This window comes from Garra rufa, chromosome 1 (assembly GCF_049309525.1).
Source record: "Garra rufa chromosome 1, GarRuf1.0, whole genome shotgun sequence".
In the NCBI taxonomy this organism is placed as follows: Eukaryota; Metazoa; Chordata; class Actinopteri; order Cypriniformes; family Cyprinidae; genus Garra; species Garra rufa.
Window position 1 is genome coordinate 105,871,854 of NC_133361.1, and position 16,722 is coordinate 105,888,575.

General features: G+C 39.7%; 1 pseudogene; it reads right to left on the reverse strand.

Moving 5' to 3' along the window:
• Positions 1 to 16,722, reverse strand: part of LOC141323394 (uncharacterized) — a 72,666-nt pseudogene that overhangs the window by 53,482 nt on the left and 2,462 nt on the right.

Below are 16,722 nucleotides of genomic sequence, written 5' to 3' on the forward strand. Positions count from 1 at the left end.
AAATTAGCTATTATTTGTTATCAATCAGCTATACAATATCGAATGTACATTAGAACGATCATATACTGATAATACACAACAATGCCAAGGTCTCTGGAAGAGGTTTGGAAGTGATATTTACGTACGTGAGTGAGCAGTCCGGTGGCGGTGAATTCTTCCACTGGTTGTGCTGGGAGCAGTCAGTGGGAAAAGGAGCAGTAATCCATTTCGACAGCCTTGAATGTGAAGCGCTGTAGGATGCTGATCTCCTGGAGCATCAAGGGGTCCTAAGATCTGGAACACGCAGATGTGGCCCTGGTGTAGGTGCTGAAGGCCCTTAGCTTGGAACACGCAAGCGAAGTTAACTGAAGTGAAGGTCTGCTCGCTGGAGCTTAACCTTGTTGGGAATGTCTGTTTGTCTTCTGCCTCTCTGGGCTAGAGACTCAGAACTTGGTCACCTGCTTTGTCTCCCTCGGATGGAGACTCAGGACATGCTGCATCTGTTGTTGTCTCTCTGGACGAAGACTCTGAACGTGGAAAATATCTCTTTCCTCACAGGCAGAATGTGGTTGTATCTGCTGCTGCCTCAAAGCTGGAGACTCGAAGCGTGGAGCGTCTGTTTATGTCCGTCTGGACAGTAGGCTCAGAAAGTTGTAGTATCTGCTATTGTCTCACACTTGCGGGCCTCAGACTCAGAATGGAGGTATCTGTTAGCGTCTCAACGGATGGGAGAAAATGTGTTTCTCTGCCGAAGACTCAGAACTTTGTGTAGCTGTCTAGTCTTTCCCCTATGGGACTCAGACTCAGTACTTTGTTAGTGCTCTGTTAGTGTCTCACCCTGCCGGGCTTCAGACTCAGAACTTTGTTGCTCTGTTAGTGTCCCTTCCCCTACGGGACTCAGACTCAGAAAGAAGTTTGATCTGTTACTGTCCCCTGGACGTGCCGGAGACTCAGAATGGAGGTGTAGCTGTTATTGTCTCACCCTTGCAGGTCAGACTCAGTACAAGGAATGTCTTTTGGAGAGATACCTTTATACTTTTCCGATGAGAAGGAGATTGCAGTTTGGCACTTCTCCACTTCCATGCTGTGATTGGCTGGTTCCATCAGAGCTGGGGGGGCATGGGGTAGCCCACCCTTCTTTCCTCTTGTGGAAGTAATTTGCATAGTCCAAACACAAAGTTAGAAAAGTGTCAATAATGTTTTACTGGTGCATTTCTCACTTTCCAAAACACAATCAGAAAACATTTGGTCATTTAATGAACACATTAAGTCCAAACATGATGGGAAAAGATTGAACTGTCGTGCATGCATTCATTTGTCCATTAACAGCTGAGTTTGTGTAAGATGTTCACTCACATTTCTGTCCGTGAGAATACTTATTTCTCTAAATAAGTATAAGATGTGTGTGTTATGGTTCGCATCAGTTCAAGGTTTGAAAACGTAGTTATGAATGGATTTGGATGGATCTTTGTGATCTCTCTTTGTTTCACCCATTGCTGCTGCGTCTGGAGATCCTAAGGAAGTTTTATGGCCGTCACAGGACCAAACCTCAGGAAACAGTCTCAAGGTGGGTGAAGGGCAGAAACTGCGTCTTGACCAATAGGAAGTTCTGTCCTTCCTGGGTTTTGTACCAAAGGTCTCTTGTCCTCTATGAGGTGTCTGGCAGTTGTCCGGGCATCCTTATCTGATGGCGTTGGACAGTTGGCTTATGTTAGTCCACCAAGATCCAATAAAAATGTAGCAAACCTTTGTCCACTATTGTGGTCAGGAAGGGGCCCTTGCCATAAACTGGGGCCCTGGAATGCGCGTTCCACTACAACATTGTTTTCTCAATACTTTACCTATACCGCTGTGAACGAAAGAGCGCACAATCGATCATCAAGGCATCAATATCAACCTATTCAGCACCTCCACCATGGACAGCACCTGCTAAGGTCGCACTTAAAAAGGTTTACCTAAAGCAACATCTTAAGGTATAGTTCGAACACGTGTAGGAAAGGTATACCTGTAGTTAAGGTGTACCTTTTGAGTCTTCGTAGCGCACTAAGAGACAACATTATTGGAGAACGCAGCCCAACAAGACTGCAAAATGTAAGGACATTGTCAGTGTTGCCAACTAATTGAGGGATTAAAAATTTAAAAATCTGTTTTAGATCAGCTGATTCTACATCGCAACATATCATCACATGAAAAACTAAAATTAAATGCATAGTAATTAACATTTATGGTAAACAGGGGTTTTCGATTATTGACATAAAAAGGTTGTATCTAAGTTTTTTTACTTAGATAACAAATGCAGATACAATTGGTCAAGCAAGAGAGGCAATTATTCAGGCTTCTGAGACGCTTACAGTTCTGGGGACAATGCGTTACATTACATGGATGAGAGGGACAGTCTTGTAACCAACTCCATACAACAGTATGTTGAAGGATGTGTACAGACTGCATTTCAAGAGTAAGTGATTTGTATAATGAGAGAAAAGAGTGTGGATATCTCCTTACATTTTAAAAAGTGAATAGGATGTTTTATTCTACAGATTGATGGAAGGGCTGAACACACTCAAACTGTCTGAGGCCATCCAAGCACATCCAGCACAGTTCAAAGAACTGTTTTTGGAAAACACACAGCAGCTAAATGCTGCAGATTTGATCAATTTATTTCAGCCTGTGCTATCCACAGTTGGGAGCAGACGGCACAGAGAGGAAAGCAGGGTGCTGTGCTACTGGAGAGATATTGAAGGTACTGTCATATTGATATTGAAGGTACTGTAATTCTAGCAGGTCTGAATATTTTGGGGTCACTTATACGCAAGTTAAGTAACTGCAAAATTCTGATCATATTGTTACCAATTCCAAACCACATCAATCTTAACAACTATTATTCATTTTGTATTTAATAATTTATAAGTGATATATAATTGTCTAGAAAGGCTAGAAGTGAAAAAGTCCTAAAATTCAGGTGTAATTAAGACAGAAAATAATTAAATGCCCATGCAAAGGATGCAATACTAATGCGATACTAGTATTTGCAAAGATAAGACATGATCATTGGACACCAAAATGCTCATTAAGTCAGCAGGTCAGGAAAAAAAGGTGGAGAATATAAGACATGTTAAGTGCAAAATAATTAAAGGGATAGTTCACCTAAAAATTAAAATCTGCTTACCCTCAGGGCATCCAAGTTGTAAGTGACTTAGTTTCTTCAGTAGAACACAAACAAAGATTTTTAACTCAAACCGTTGCAGTTTGTTAGTCATATAATGGCAGTGAATGGGCACCAAATCTTTGAAAGCAAAAAAATAAATAAAAATTGCACAGACAAATCCAAATTACAGCCTGCTGCTTGTGATGATACATTGATGTCCTGAGACACGAAATTATCAGTTTTTGTGAAAAAACTGAACAGTATTTATATGATTTTTATTACCTTTGATACACAGCAATGTCCACCTGTCCTGAGTGCAAGCTCATCATCCAGCACGTTACATGTGTAAGCGCTCTGGCGTAGTATACACAAACACCGGAAGCGATCTGCCGCATGTATATGACACTCATTGTTTAGACAGTGCACAGAGATTGTGGGTATAGTGGCTTTTCAAAATGGCAATTACTTGCGCTTATCCTGATTGTTCAAACTGATCTAAAACTAAAAGATTATGTTTGCGCAAGCAAATTTCCACTTTCGGCCTTTGCGTATACTACCAAAGAATTTATATTATTCTATACTATTCTATATTATTATATTATTCAACACTCTTTGATACTACGGCAGAGCTCGTACACAGGTAACGTGCCGAAGGCTGGGCACGCACTCAGGACAGTTGGACATTGCTGTGTATCAAAGGTAAAAAAAAATGATATAAATATAATCGACAGCACGTAAGTGAGTACTTAAATACTGTATTTTCTATAGCGATTGTTACCTTATTTGTTTCTGTTTGCATTTAGTCAGTGCTAGATTAAAACATCCCTGTTTTTTTGTTGAAATACTCAACCCATTCTCCTCTATGCAATTATAACTCATTTGAATCTCATACAATCACTGTAATATCTCCTATCAAACTCCATGTTGTGGTAATTTACCGCCCACCTAGTCAACTTGGCTTCTTCTTAGAAGAGCTGGATGGGCTGCTGTCCTCTTTTCTAGAGGATGGCAGTGCACTTCTAGTCTTTGGGGACTTTAACATTCACCTTGACAAACCCTATGCTGCAGACTTCCACTCCTAGCTTCATTTGATCTAAAACGCATCATCACTACATACACTCATAAATCTGGCAACCAACTTGATCTCATTTACACACGCAATTGTATTTCAGACAACTTTGCAGTCAAACCCCTACACATCTCTGACCAATTTTTCATTAAGGTTGTTCCGATTCCGATACTAGTATCGGAAATGCCGCCGATACCACAAAAAAAATCTAGCATCGGAATCGGCGAGTACTTGAACCCACGTACCGATCCGATACAATTTTCTTTAGATATAAGTTATTCCCGCTAGCAAATTGGAAGCCAGTTCTTCTTCGCGGCTCAGAATGCAAACACACGGAATAGTGCTGTGTTGCCACAAGCAACCACTACTTAGAGCAGCGAAGAAGAAATACAAACTTGCTAACAGTTTGTCCGCTGTTTGGCAGTATCTCAGACTGGACTGGACCAACCAGCCAGTAAAACGGCGGCATGTCTCATATGTAGGGCTTTTTGATTTCTGCGATGCAGTCTAAATGTAATTTACAGTTTAACACGGAACGTCACGGAATTTGTCAAAGTTTGATGCATTAATCAAAGGTACGTTAGTTCATTACACTTAAATCAAATCGTGATATCGACTTACATTAAGCAGAAAACCGACTGTTTAAATATGAATTATGCGTGGCTCTGTGTTAATGAATGGTACAGGCGCATTGATTTGTTTACTCTTTGTACTGAAGCGTGCGGGACACTTGCGTTAATATTAAAGGGCTCCCGACTGTGACCATTATTTCTGCCAGTGTTACTCATTTTCGTGAGCAGTCACACTGGCGTGGCCACCGCATTGTTCAACTCATAAGCTCTGCCATTTCTGTTTCAGATAAGAAACATAAAACGGCAAGCGAAACGAAAGTGAAACTAACACGATGCGTTTGAACTGCCCAGTGTTAACCAATTATCAGCTTGGACTGCAACGCAAAAAAACTTTCACAAACGCAGAACAGCTTTATTCGGGAGCCAATGTTGATTTTGCAACACTGTTACTGCTGCGAGATCCAGTGAGGAGCATTTGAAAATGCCACACAATGAATAAGGTTGCTGCGAGATCTAGTGAGAATCTTTCAAATTCTGGCCAAAATTCTCTGTTATAAACAGGGCTGATGTACGTCAGAAAACCAGATTAGTAATACTAAATATATAAAAAATATTACTGTCAAATGTATGTCATATAATAAAAATCCATATACACTACATCTCTGGGCCCCATCATACAGGCACATGGCTTCTCCTACCATTGCTATGCTGATGACACACAGCTCTATCTTTCATTCGAACCAGATGATCAATCTGTAGCTGCGCGGATCTCAGGCTGCCTGACGGATATCTCTGCATGGATAAAGAAACACCATCTACAGCTCAATCTAGCAAAGACGGAACTCCTTATCTTTCCTGCCACTCCATCTTTACAATATGACTTCTCCATCCAGTTAGGTTCATCAACAATTACCCCATCGACCTCAGCCAGAAACCTGGGTGTAATTTTTGATGACCAATTGACTTTTAAAGATCACATTGCTAAAACTGCTTGATCTTGCAGGTTTGCATTGTACAACATCAGAAAGATTGGGCCCTTCCTAACAGAGCATGCTACACAACTCCTTGTCCAGGCACTGGTCATTTCCAGGCTGGACTACTGCAATGCTCTTTTAGCCGGTCTTTCAGCATGTACAATCAGACCTCTACAAATGATTCAGAATGCAGTAGCACGACTGGTCTTCAATGAGCCCAAAAAGGCCCATGTCACACCTCTCTTCATATCACTGCACTGGCTACCGGTTACAGCTCGCATCAAATTCAAGACACTGATGCTGGCATATATCCATTCACTACTTCGAATCTACACTCCCTCCATAAGTATGAGATCCTCTAGTGAAAGACGCCTCATTGTACCACCACAGAGAGGCATGAAATCACTTTCTAGAACATTCTCGTTTAACGTTCCTGCCTGGTGGAATGATCTTCCCACCCCTATCTGGAATGCAGACTCCTTAACAGTCAAGCGACTGCTGAAAACCCATCTTTTTCAACACTATTTGACTCAATAATTAAAAATAAAAAAAATTGCTCTTATCTCTTTCTTGATCTTCCTTTTCTAGCCTGCACTCTTCTAACAACGCCTGATATATGGTATTTTTGAGCACTTCCTATGTTGATCTGCCTCCTTAGGATGAATCACTTGTTGTATACCCAATTGTAAGTCGCTTTGGATAAAAGTGTCTGCTAAATGAATAAATGTAAATGTCAATACGCGTATGCAGTGATGTGTTCAAACGTCACCACAGCTTGAGCGTGCAGATTCAAGCAACAACCGTGAGTGCCCCCCAAAAAAACTGCTAAAACCAACCTAGGCTGGTTGGCTGGTCTTAGCTGATTTAAGCTGGAAGTAGCTGGTTTTAGCTGGTGGCCAAAACCCCTCTAAAACCAGCCTGCTGACCAGCTATGACCAGCTAAAACCAGTTTTTTCATCAGGGATATCATTTAAAAACCAACTACTTTACCTCATTTTCGAAAAACTTGCGCATTCCTAATAACATAAATTTATGTTACTGACGATTAAATTTTTATGGTCATCAGCTAGTGACCTTATTCAATAAAAAATAAAAATTTTTTTAGCAGGGTTATACACTGCAGCTCCTAAGTACTTTAAGCCAGTGGCGGTTCTACACGGAGGCCAAGGGAGGCCCGTGCCCCTGTAGACATGTCCTTGGCCACCCCTGTGGCCCCCCCTACTGACCAAATAAAAAAAATTAATTAATTATGGTTTTACACAAGAGCGCCAAAAGCGGAACTAATGCGACGCATCGTTCTACTTAAATGGGTAAATTAGAGCGGCGCACACAAACTACTCTTGGATAGAGGAGCTACGATTTATTTCTCCTGTTGCAAGAGTCGAAGGTAAGCAAAACAATTTCATTTCGTGAGTGACTTGTTGTTCTTGCACATAACCGTGTTACTTTTGTTTTTCACACTGATAATTAAATCAAGTTTGTAAATGGCTTTGTAAAATCTTTGTTAACGTTAGTTAATAAAAATATACAGATGTTGTTAGTTCATGATCAAGTGCCGGTTTAGTTCTGCTGAAATTCTACACCTCTGAGAACTCTCTCATTAAAACAAAGAAAGTGTAGACATGATGTAAATAAGAGATTAATTGTACTGTGTAAATGTGATTTTATTACCTTTTATTAACTTTGAGAGATTGCGATGAACTACAGTAATGTATGAGTGACAGCTTTCCAGTGATTGTAAGGGGAGCGCGCACTTTTAAGACTATAATTAATTCAGAATTTGAATTCATTTATTCATGGATTCACTCTCTGATAACGCAACATCGCCATTGCTATCGTGCAGCACATAGGCTACTACATGAGTTACACAAACTAAGAGAAGGTAAAGCAGGTGCTTACTCATCAAAATATGTCTAAACAGCCGCACTGCACGTGTCGACACACGCCCGTGAGTAAACATTATTTTTTTTCTTTCACCATGCAGCAAACGTAAAAAAACAATTAAACCGTTTAACTTATAGTACTTCTTACTGTCGATTAACAGTGAACGGTCAATATGAGCATACCTAAAATGTTTGTATGATTTTAAAGTAAAATAAAGTTTATAATCTTTAAATATCACTTGTTTGTTATTTTTTAATGTGCCCCTCTGGTTAAACACTGGCCCCTTCTTGGCCCCCCTAGTCAAATTTGTCTAGAACCGCCACTGCTTTAAGCATCACATGTTAATGCCAGTTAAATCCAACCAAACTGTTCTTAAAGATGTTTAAAAAGTTTACATTACTTCAAAATGGGTGTGTTTGCATTAACGTTACCTGTAGATTAGGCTTCTGACATGAGTGACTGTTTAGACAGTTGCAGAGGATGGTGATGAGCCTTCCAACAAAAATGCGTGGGGCTCGTTATCTATCCAACTGTGAGAAAACACACAAACATAAATAAATTGTCCACTAGAGAACTACACATTAAATACTGTCTTTGATTTTTTTTTTTTAAACACGGAGATAATGTGGCGCTGAAGCTTGTCTTTGCTAGCTAACAGAAAGTGCTAACACGCTTTGTGGTAATATTAAAATAAAGTGACCTGAGAATAAAACGTTAAAACTTTCAAAAGTAAAATAAAATAAGACTGAAATGAAAGACCAAACCGGTTTTTGTCTTTGTCTAGTCTTTATTTCTCTGCAGAGAATGATCTGGTTTACACACAGCTTGAGTCTGTGAGCAAAGAGATGAGAGGCAGTCTCTCAGCTCGGTTTTTATAGTCAAAGGTATAGATTTCAAGATAACAAAATTCCTTAGTCATCCCCCATAGCATCATTGCTAAACCTTCAATGTCTGGCTATTCTCAAAGCTTGCTCAGTCTTGTTATACCATCCCCCTGAGACCATAAAGTCACTTAAAGAAATTCTTCACTCTTAAACATTATCCAATTTCTTGTGTGTCCTGCTTTTAGAGAGATGTGACTTAAATGTAACGTGTTACATGTAATATACGTTAATAGATATTCAAGATTAAACAATTTCCATTACAGTTCACCATGCTTACCTTTTAATTCTCTCAACTATTCTTCTGATTCTGTGATTCTGTCAGCCTTGTGTGATGATGAGCAGATTTGAAGTAGAAAGGAAATGCTCGGGCTTCCTGTCCGGTGCGTGAATAAGAACGTGGTATTTTTTCCATCATCGAAAATAATTACATCAGAAACAAAGATTTAGTGTATAGAAGTGTAACTGACTTGACTGAAATGTACTTTCATGTTTTTGTATTCATTTTATTTCTTAGTTATGAAAAGTATAAAAGTAAAGATAGCCTACCTAGGTATTATAAATAATTTATAAAAAATATATATATTTAAATTAGTTTATAGTATTTTAACATGATTATGCTCGGATTACCTGTTGATTAGGTTCCTCTCCTTTAAGTGTCATGTGTTTGTGGAGGATGGTCTGTCAGTCTCCCCTCCCAATTAAAAAAAAAAAAAATAATAATAATAATAATAATAACAAAATAAGCATCATCTACATGTAGTAGATGTAGTATTTTGATTATTTATGTATTTTGTCATGTTTATGTATTTATTTGATTACTTAAAGAGATATTAATGGGTTAATAAGCTAGGCATTAATACAAAGGTAATTTCTTGAAAAATTATATTCAAAATAAATTAGAAACCCACTTACTGTTTGTTACATGTCTCCTTGTGTTTCTGGTCTTTGTCATTGTTCTGATTTGGTTTCTCCCTTTGTCTCCTCCTGTTGTTCTGCTGTAGTTGGTTTCTTCCTGATTAGTGTGTACACCTGTCCTTGTCATCAGTCACCCTTTATAAGTCGTTTGTCCCTCAGTTTCATTGTGTCGTCTTGAAGTTATGTTATTTGAGTTTACCTGGATTCCCTGTTCTTTATAAATAAACACGTTTGTGGATTTACGTCCAACTCTTCTAGTTTTCACTCTGGCTCCGTGTCAACCCACAAAACTAACAGAAGACGGCGCCAAAACATGACGGCTGAAGAAAGACTGTGGAGTTTACGGCAGGGTGGTCAGGAGTTGGAACAGTATGTGGTGGATTTCATTGAGCTATACCATCAGGTGAGCTGGCCCGACGTCTCTATCGGCATCGTGTTTTCTTTTGGGGCTGGACAAAGATACTATCCATTATGATCTCTCTGTTTAAACTGCTCTAATTTCGAGATATAATAAATAGAGAATGCTAGTCAGATGCATCGTCCAGCCCCCTCAGAAGCACAGCACATCGCACCAGCTCACCCGAAGCCAAGAACCGCCATATACCGCTCCAACAGCTCAGACTGCCTGCCATGTCCCGAACTCCCTAAATTCCTGATCATTTCCCAAAGCTCCATAGTCTCCCTCAGTCCAGTACCACAAACCGCTGCCAAGCACTCAGCACAACAGGCTGCAACGCCAGTCTGCCCGCAAGATGGCTGCAACGCCAGAGTCTACCCGCAAGATGGCTGCAACGCCAGAGTCTGCACGCATCATGGCCGCCCTCACAGATGCTGTTCCTGCACAGTCAAGTCAAGTTACAGCTGATGTTGTCCCTGCTAAGTCAAGTCACATGGCAGCTGAGGTTCACGTGACGGGTCAAGACACAGCTTCACTTCCTGAGTCAAGTCAAGACGCAGCCTCACTTTCTGAGTCAAGTCAAGACACAGTTTCGCATCCCAAGTCAAGCCAGGCCACAGCTTTGCATTCTGAGTTAAGCAAAGACGCAGCTTCGCATCCTGAGTCAAGCAAAGACACAGCAGCACCTCCTGAGTCAAGTCAAGTCGCAGCTGTTCCAGCAAGGTTAAGTCTAGTCACAGCTGTTTCTTCAAAGCCAAATCAAGTCAAAGATGTTCCCTCAGAGTCAAGTGAAGTCACAGCAGTATTTTCAACATTGGGTCAAGTCACGGCAGTTTCTTCAACTTCAAGTCAAGTCACAGCTGTTTCAACGTCAAGTCACAGCGGTTCCTTCAAAGCCAAATCAAGTCAAAGATGTTCCCTCGGAGTCAAGTCAAGTCACAGCTGTTTCTTCATCAAGTCAAATTACAGTTGTTCCCTCAAGGTCAAGTCACAGCTGTTCCTGAACAGTAAAATCACGTCACAGATGTTGTTCCTGCTAAGTCAAGTCACATTGCAACTGAAATTCATGCGACGGGCTAAGTCGCAGCTGTTCCTTCAGAACCAAGTCAAGTCACAGCAGCACTTCCTGAGTCAAGACAAGACAAAGCTGAACATCCAGAATCAAGTCAAGGTTCCAAGACAGGTCAAGTTACAGCTGTGTTTCCTGAATCAAGTCAAGGTTCTGAGTCAAGCCAAGTCTGGGCTGTCGTTCCTGAGTTCCCGGCCGAGACGGCCTCTGTTCCTGAGTTCCCGGCTCAAAGGCCGGCAAGCCTAAATCCCTGACCAAGATTACCGCCGTTCCTAAATCCCCGGGTCAAAATGGCCACCAAGCCTGAATCTCCAGCCAAGAAAACGCTCTTGAGTGTACTTATACCTGTCTTGTTATACCATAAAAAATGGCTGTTTCCTACAATTGTATTTAAATACATGAGAGATATGCTACCCAAAGTCTTATATTTTCCTGACCTAATATTGCAGTACTTGTTAGAATGTCAGAAGCTCCTGGTCTGCATAAATTAAAGTTAGTTGCACCAGTAAATTTAAATAGTTAGTCTGGAGCCATTGGAAAATTATGCTATGTAGACTACATCATGATGAGTATCTTTTCTATTTATTAGTTTATTATAGTGTAAACTGAAATATTATACTGTGTTTTACAGAGAAGACATAAGACACATCTGGAGGAATACTGTCAACTGACTTCAACAGCCTGCAAGAGGCCATCAGAAGGTGGAACAGGCTTCAAGGCAAAGCAACTGAAGCTGCTGGAGACCAAGCAGGTGTCTCAAGACAGTTGATCGGGCTATCCTCCGCTTCATCATTCAAGGTCTCCAGTCCTTCTCCCTGGTTGAGAAACCATCCTTCCAAGACCTTATTATAGAATTACAACCGAGTAGTGCTGTCATGTCCTGCACACCTGTGTGGCGCAATATTGATTCAGCTACATCTAAAATTAAAGAAAATCTCAAGAACAAAATCAAAAAGGTACCATACATTGCCACCACTACTGACTGTTGGACAGCCAGGAAAAGGAGCTTTATAGGTGTAACTGCCCACTGGATCAATTCTTGCAGTTTTGAACGTTGTTCAGCTGCCCTTGCTTGATGTCAACTAAAGGGCTCCCACACATTCAATGCCTTGGCAGCTGTTTTGACCGACATTCATGCAGAGTATGAAATAAGTCTAAAGGTTGTTAGATCTACTACAGACAACGGGTCGAATTTTGTCAAGGCATTCCGTGTCTTTGGTCAGCAGTACGAAAATAACAATGAAGAGTTAGTTGCAGAAGGCACAATCGAAGAAGTAGGAGATGATTGTGATGCATTTGATGATGAAGAGGAGGTGGAATTCATGGATGTGGAAGCCATTCTGGAGGAAGATGATGGGCCTTAGTATCCGCTGCCGAAACACCATCGGTGTGCATGCCACTTACTAAATTTAGTTTATACAGTCAATGTTGATCGGGCTAATAAGACAGAAGCTTACAAGAAATTGTCTAGATCAGCCTTTTCTAAGTGTCCGGCACTCTGGAATAAAGCATCAAGGTTTCCTCAAAATGCAGAGCTTATTGACGAACACTGTAAGTTTCACTTGGTACAGCCTAATTCAACTCAATGGAGCTCCTCTTTCAGGGCCGTGGAACGTGTGGTCAGAATCATTAGAGACCAAGGAGAGGGGTCTGTGAGAATGGGCTGTTCTGCACTCAATGTTCCAATGTAAGTAGCTTATGTAATGTATAATTGTGTTCTTATTTTGTTAGAGTAATGCTTACCACATTATCTGCTGTAGGTACATAGACAAATAAATAAATGTCCAGCATTGCACAGTGGTTCTAACATTTTGTTGAAATATGTTTATTTATTTTCTTCTGTTTCTATTAGGTACAGTCCAGCTGACATAGTCTTTTTAGGGGAATATGTCACCATCATGAGTCCAGTTGCGAAGTCCTTGAACATACTACAAGGAGAAGTCAACATTCAGATGGGCTGGCTGCTCCCGACAATAATCACCCTCACAACCAAGCTTGAAAAGTCCAGACCGTCACTCAGATTTTGCAAGCCACTTGTTGATGCTCTTCTTGAAGGTTTGAGGAAGCTGTTTGAGAGCATGACGTCAGAGCCAGAGCTAACTGCAGCAGCCATTCTCGTTCCAAGGTTCAAAACCTCCTGGACTGGCAATGACACAGTCCTACAGCTTGGTAAGGAAAATGTTTATTTTTTATTTTTTAAACCTTTACATTCAACAATAATTCTATGCAGCTGTAATAAAGCAACATCGTAAAAAGATGAAAAGGACTTGATTTTTTTCTTGACTTTCAATTCCTTTTACATTCTCCAAGTTATTAACATTAACATTTTTCATAACTTCATGTAGGACATTTCTGTACATAAATGTAAGCACTGTGGCAGTAGTAATGCAATATTTAGAAAATGTACTCTTGTCCTCTTGATACTCAAGTACTTTTACTTAAGTAGACATCTGACTGTAGTACTTTTACTTGTTCTTGAGTAAAATTTAGCAAGGGGTATCTGTACTTTTACTCAAGTAATGAAACGGTGTACTCTGTCCGCCTCTGGTTAAATCCCACAGATCGGATTCATGCGCGAACAAACATGGCGCGCCCATCACCCGGTAAAGAATAACTAATGCTAAATTATAAAAGTGTTTGGACTTTTAAATACATTTAATTGCACATATTTCGAAATCAGAATATCAGATATTTCATAATATAGTGAGCATGCTTGTTGTGGGTGCGGTGTGTCACATGACGCGTCACCATGGAAACAGTAATGCGAAACATTCTAAAATAATGGTCGCCTAAAAAACTCAAGTCTTTGGGGTTAGATAGAATATTTTAAACTCACGTGTGAAAAGGTTCATTGACAAGGTAGCGTTTGGTTCCACATACAAGTTGTCTCATTTGAGTACCAGAGAGTTTGCTGGGTGTCTGTACTTGACAACAACCCGGAGAACCAAATTTGAAGAAGTGGCTCCTCTGCTGGGACTGAGTGAAGACATTCAGTTTGAAATTGAGGAAGCGGAAGTGATTGTCATCATGGGCAGCATTACTTCGGTTGAAGGGGCTGGCTGCGTTCGAAACCGCACACTCAGTAAGTATACTCAATGGATGTGATCTGCACGTCTTACACCATGTTGACATTGTCATGTGACAAATGACGTTATAACAGGCGCAACAATTTAAAACATATGAGCGACAGGTTCAATTAATCTTTCTATAAATATTTTGATGTTGATGAAATTTGTTCATTTTCATGTTGAAGAAACAGCTGTCCCTGATTGCAGTATAACGGAAACATTTTGGGTTCATTTTGGGTTGCATTACCTTAAAATGCACTGATCAATAACAATGATAAATGCTGACCTGTAATTAATTATATTTTTAGTAAAACAAGCATGTTTTTTTCCAATCAAGTAATTAATTAATGCATATATTAATAAAACAGTTATATTCTATTTACTGACAGAAACATGGATAAATTAGTAAAAAAATATAAAAAAATGACAATGAACGTAAACAAAGACACATGGAACAAAGCATTATTCAGACATATTAGTATTTTAGTTTTTTGTCTAGATGCTCTCGCTGTCTCTTTGGTCTCTGAGGATGAAGAGACCACAGCAACATCTGGTCCAGATGAGACAAAGAGCAGGTGGAGTGATGGAGGGTCTCATCGATGGCACTAGACCATTTCCAGGATGCTGCTGTGGATTTTTTATTTTCTCACTGCACAAACCAGTCTGCAGACATTTCAGATCATACAAAGATGCACAAATACAATACAAAAGTTGTCATTTTAACAGCACAAATGTCATTAGATCTCTGTATTAGAACTAACAAAATTACCTAACTTTATTTTAAGTTTCAGATTTTACTTTTTTCCCCACAAATGCTGCTGACACCTTTCCTTTCAGGTCCTGCTCCACCACACAATATTTATGAGGTAGCTGTTGTGTTAATTGGATTTTTATCCAATACAAATGCTCCTGAATTTATCAACAGTAGACAAATGAAATAGATAACTCATGTTTAGTTACTATATGTACATGTGTTTATTTACATTACATTCATCTAAAGCAGTGTTGACAGCAGTGAACTCCACATAAACTCACATAACGTCCATCACTCATTTAGATCTCTGTTTGGTGTTGTCATGTGCTTATTTAATTCTCTTACAACATGTTCCTGTCAGTTGTTAAATAGACATTTAGTAATCATCTTTAAGATGTCTATGGTCACTATATGTAATAAAACGTGTTTTACAGCGAAATCACAAATATACCTTAACGTTACTGTCTAACGTCTTGACACCTTATGCTGATCAGCAGATTACAATACAGTTCAACAAATACGATTTTGAGACAGGGAACCGTGTTTTGGTTTGTAATACATTTGTTAACACCCTCGTTGTGGTTCCCAATCACGTTCGATGAACACTTCAGAATCTGGGCTGAAGCAGTAGGACATCCGGGGATTTCTCGCCTACTCTTTTATGAATACTGAGGTTTCGAACGTACTTCTTTCTTCACGTACTCTTTTTTCCTACTATATAGCAGGTAAGTAGGCATATTCGAACGCACTTTAAGTATACGTTCGTCCGAACCTTGTGAGAATTAGTGCACTCGCCTACTAATTCTCGCCTACTCTTTTATGAATACTGAACATTCAAACATACTTTTTGCTCTCCTCCTGCTTTTTGCCTCCTATATAGTAAGGAAGTATGCGGTTTCGAAAGCAGCGACTGTCTCGTTCTGGGCTGGAATACCTGTTCACAGGTGCCAGAAGTTTCTGTGCAACTCTGACTCTGTGCAACATAGCTGTGAAGCAGTTCTGGTTATACAACTAAATATAAGTTCAGTGATTCACAAGAAAGCTAAATCTACAACATGTTTTCAGTTTATACAGTAAATGTTTGACTTTGTAAAATAAAATGCAGACATTACTATTTTGAACAGCTTAATGTTTATTTTTCTTCATTTTCAGTAAAGTAATAACAAATTTGATCATTTTTTCTTCCTGTTTTGATTTAGAATAGAATTGGCAGTGTTCTAAAATAAAAATTATAATGATTTTGAACTTTACTCACTTTTTTAGTCACATTGCTATTATTTTGATCAACTGTATATGGTGGTGTTGTATGCAATAATTTACATGTAGGAATGTATAGATATTTTATAAACATAATGTATTGTGTGGCTGTAACATTTGTCATTTGTTAGAATTTAATGTAAATATTTAATTTGTTGTGTAGTATGTTTTCTTAATGACCCCCAGGTTATGACTCCAGCCGTAGGGGCCGGGCCCCTCCGCCACCGCTTTCCAAACTCCATGATCCACAATGGCTTCCTGAACTGTCTGATCCACCATGGCTTCCTGAGCTCCATGATCTGCCATGGCTTTCTGAGCTTCCTGATCAACAATGGCTCCCTGAACTGTCTGTACAGCTATTTTTGAATAGTTTTACTCACTGTGTGAGCAGTGTATTGTTAAAAATGACCGAATTGTGTAATTTAGCAACAGAAAAAATGCTGTATTATTATAATTAGTAATATTTTGATTCAGGGATCAACACATGGAATTGAGTGACATACTCTACATCAGTGTTTCTCAACTCCAGTCCTCGGGACCCACTGCTCTGCACATTTTGTATGTCTTCCTCATTTAAGGCACCTGATTTTGATCATCAGCTCATTAGTAGAAAGATTTATGAACTGAACTGAGTGTGTCAGACTCAGAAACATACAAAATGTGCAGAGCAGTGGGTCCCGAGGACTGGAGTTGAGAAACACTGCTCTACATAGTCACAATTTGAAGATTTGGTCTGGTATGGCCTCAGAAGTACA